Here is a 4,165-nt window from a genome sequence, read left to right as displayed (position 1 = left end):
GTTGGGAGCCACCCAGATGGGTGGGGTATAAATAAATAAATAATTATCATTATTCTTATTATTATTCTTTCAGCTCTGCTCAATTCCTGTTTATGGAACATCCTTCTCTGAGCAGCTGCCCAAGGAAGCAGGACACTTGGAGGGGAGACACAGAGAAAGGGGCATGAGGAGGGGCAGGGGAGACCCCAGGGAGAGGTGCCAGCCTGCAATTTGAGAAATGCTCTTGTGCAAAGCCATGTTTGGAAAAGAACCAGAAAACCTGGATGGCACCACTGACTGGCAGAGAAACAGAAAAGGTCTTAGAGTCTGACCAAAAATATCCCACCACACGTTTTCATAACACAAACCAACACAAAGGTTTCCAATGCTTGCATTTATTAAAAAGAAAAAGCTAAAGCAGTTTTGCAGGCAAACCAGATCCAAGCTCCAATCCCGAGCCCATTTACTAAGGAGTCAGGCCCCACTGGCTACAGCGGGGCTTACTCATGAGTAGACAGGCAGACAGGATGGCTCCCTCTTGACTCCTTCCCAGAATCGCCTTCAGCAGCACCAAGCAAAGCGGTTTCTTCCCCAGCAGAGATGGGGGGTGCAGTCGAGGCAGCTGCACATCAGAGGAGAGCAGGGGGGTCTTCCTTTCACCAGAGGTCTTTCACCGGAGATCGGCAGAGTTAATATCCTGTGAGAGGAGGAAACACTGTTAATACTGGGGTTGGTGGTGGTTCTGAAAACCCAAACCAGTGACTCCAACTGGGTGGCAGAAGAGCTGACTGTTGTCAGAGTCCAAATTGCACACAGAGGGTCTGTTTTGCAGAGGGTTGGGCTAGATGACCCCTTGGTTCCCTCCCAACACTACATTTCTATTCTATGATTGTAGGAGAGACCTCTGAGCATTTCATGTATGTACTTTGGGGGAATCTGAGCGGGGTTTGGCTGCCACACACACTCTTTTTTTCAAATGTGGTTCTTTTCCCTCCTTGTTTTTACCAACAGCAACCCCAGGAGAGGACACATCTGAGCAGATTCTTGTGTGTGTGTGCATTGAACTCTTTCCCTTCCAACTCTACAATTCTGTGATTCAATAACCCCCTGCACAGGAATGTTTCACACAGGTAGGTTGCCTTTGCTATTTGGGGAAGGTCAGCGACTGAGCCCCCACCCACCCTCTCATGCCACGAAGAGCTATTCTTTGAGCCAATGGAGGCATTCCTTCCGAGGCTAAGGGGAGCTGTGGCTGAGGGGTCAGAGAGCTTTCATGGGGGCAGCAAGGGAAGAGGAAAGGCCTTTAAACCCTCTGGTCACACACTAATATTGTCCCCCTCACAGAGGCTCAAAGGTTAAGAGAGGGAGGTGGGGTGGGGGGGGAGACAGAGAGGTGAAACACCATTGACTAATTTTTGGAGAAAACTAAGATTTGATTTAACTCACCTTGACGGCAACACACTCGGCCACGACAATAAAAAAGTGGCCTTTCGTTCCCAGTGCACCTTTGTCGCATTCTCCCATTTTGCCGTCGACATCTCTGATTACAATTATGATGGGCTCTGGTGAAATCTGGAGGAAGAAAAAAAGACTTTGAAGGCTCTGTCTCGCAGGACTGACCTTCTACACCTTCCACAACATCTTCCACAGTGGCCCTGATGACTTAGACACCTGGAGGGCAGCAGGTTGGGGAAAGCTGGTGCTGGAAGAAGGTGGGGCTGGAGCAGAGTCAGTCCCTTCTTCTGCCTCCCTGCACCTTCAGGACAGGGTCGGAGCCAAGGTGGTAGGGAAGGCTGCGTCAGAGCCACTGGCTTCCCTGGGCGGCCACTGGCAAAACTGGGAGAGAGAAGCCTCCCTGCCCAGGAAACTGGCCCGTTCTTTTACCCACCGCAGAGCTGAGTTTGCTGAAGTGCATTATTACAGATTTGAAAGCAAGAGCTTCTGTGGATCATATAAATGAGGTAAGAAGAAGAGTTTGACTGATGGATCTGGCCAAATGGGGCACATCCAGTCCAGCATTCTCTTCTCACAGTGTCCAACCAAAATCCCCATTTGGGAAACTCTCCAGGAGGACAGAGGGGCAAGATCCCTCCTCTTTGGGAGTCACAGCAAGTAGTGTTCAGAGTCAGGTTTAAAAGGAATAAAGCTGAGATCTGTGGAGCTCAGAGAAGAAGCATGTGAGAAGAAGGCCATACCTGGAGCCACCAGCATCAGGAAGAGGACGGCAACAGAGAGGAGGCAGAAGATCTTCATGGCTGGAGGTTGGTGGGAATCCTGGAGGTACCAGAAGCCAAGTAGAAGAGCTGTTGACTGGGGAAGGAGAGGTCCCTCTATTTATAGGTGGCTGGAGGACTGATGAAATCTTGTGGGATGCCAACCGTTGCTTGCAAGATGGATGTGGCAAGCCCTGATGGGCATGTGCCAAGGACCAGCAAAGACCACAGAGTCATAGGTTATTCAAGTCCAACCCCATCACAACTATAGCATCCCTGGCAGACGCCCATCCAACCTCTGCTTAAAAACCTCCTGCAAAGGAGAATCTGGCACCTTCTGAAGGGCTCCATTCCACTGTTTAACAACAAAGAAAGTGAATCTGTGGGTTTGTATCTTGCTCTCTGCTCACAGTGGCACGGCATCTTTTGATGTCCCCTGGTGGTGGTGGTGCTCTCTGCAGACGGGATCAGGGACTGGGCGCAGAGGGTCAACAGAACCCTTCCTTCTAGCCCAACTCTAGACCTCATCGCTGCTTGGCAGGAATGGGGCACAGAGGGTTCACAGGGCCATGCTGTGCTACCTCCTGACCTGCCCACACGGGGGGAGCCTGCCCGGCCATGGTGGCCTTTGGCAGGTGCACCCCCACAACACTGACTGGGTGGCCATGCAGCTTGGGGTCAGGGTCCCCACAGCAAGGCTGGGCTGGGCTCCAGTGGGCAGAGACACCCAGCAGCAGGCAAGGTGGGGATCCTTGCATGGAGCATCTGGCTCATGCCACCTCAAAACCATGTGCCCGGGGCTACAGACCACAGTATTCCAGATCCATTTCTCGTGCCAACATTTCCACTTGGGATTGCTCACCAACCTCTCCAACTCAAGAGGTTCTCCCCAACTTCACAAACTGAGTTCTGCATCCTCGCCCTAGGCACCAGCCAAAGCTGATCTAGAGGCTATTATCCCCCATTGCCCAATACCGGTACTTTGGAAAATATTTTGAGGATCCAATGGGTGGGGTCTGCAGGGGAGAAGAGCTGGGATTCCCATCCACAAGTGGAAGTCTGTGGCCTTGGATACAGCCCCATTGGTCCAGCACCAAACTGTTCTGTTGCCCTTCCATGCTCTCCAGATCCATCTTTCTAAGGGAAAGGAAGGCTTAACATTCACTTTTCCTGGACACTCTTTTAGCACTGCTCTGCTGTCTATTTGTACATTTGTGCTTGTGTGTTGTGCTGCTTTTGTGGTATTTGTGTTGCTTTCTTGATGCTTCATTTTAACATTGCTAGCTGACGCTGGTTTAAACTTCTGCGCATTGTTGTGAGTATAGGGGGGAACTACAAAAAGTGGACACCCAAAGTGAGGGCAAGGATTTTATATTTAATTTTGGAGAAAGGGGGGAAGTATCAGTGCCAGTCGTGAGCTGTTGGTCTGGGCTGTGCCTGCAACATTTAGAAGGCAGTTGCTGGTCTTTTGCAATCTCCACAGAGATGGGCCCCGTGAGATGTCTTCAGCATGCTTTCCCAAGAGCCCGAAGTTCAAACCCAGCAGGCAAGGTGGGGAACCTGTGGTCACAGGGCTAGGTCCCATTGCCCCACCTGGTCTTGCTTCAAGTAAACGGACAAGCGTTGCTCCATCGGATGCCCACTGGCAGCGAAGTTGGGTAAAGCAACTGCCAGATTCAGCCCAGTGAACTTGGGAATGAGCCCAGATAAGGTGATATCAGTGTGTGTGTGTGTGTGTGTGTGTGTGTGTGTGTGTGTGTTGGGAATGGGAAGCAGCAATGCCAAAGAGATCCCTTTCCATGCAAATAGATTGAGGGATGGAGCTGGAGAAAAGGGGCAAATAACACATTTCAGGTTCACTGAAAATATTGTTACACAGCACCCAACTCTCTGAGTGGTGAGCAAATCCAGGTGTTTTTGTGCTTGCCCAGAGTTTGGTTTCCTTGCAATGAAGGTCAGTGGAGGCTGTGCTG

At 50.8% G+C, this 4,165-nt stretch overlaps 1 long non-coding RNA gene across 1 annotated transcript; it reads right to left on the bottom strand.

Annotated features, from left to right (window-relative positions):
* Window positions 1-354: 354 nt before the first annotated feature.
* Window positions 355-2,295, bottom strand: LOC117044758. The gene is made up of 3 exons (XR_004426346.1): window positions 2,175-2,295; window positions 1,426-1,551; window positions 355-676 (listed from the first exon to the last, which is right to left on the bottom strand). It is a non-coding gene; the product is annotated as an uncharacterized LOC117044758 (long non-coding RNA).
* Window positions 2,296-4,165: the final 1,870 nt, after the last annotated feature.

This window comes from Lacerta agilis, chromosome 3 (assembly GCF_009819535.1).
Source record: "Lacerta agilis isolate rLacAgi1 chromosome 3, rLacAgi1.pri, whole genome shotgun sequence".
Taxonomy (NCBI): Eukaryota; Metazoa; Chordata; class Lepidosauria; order Squamata; family Lacertidae; genus Lacerta; species Lacerta agilis.
Note: the sequence above shows the minus strand (reverse complement) of the source record. Positions and strands in the feature narration are given on the sequence as shown.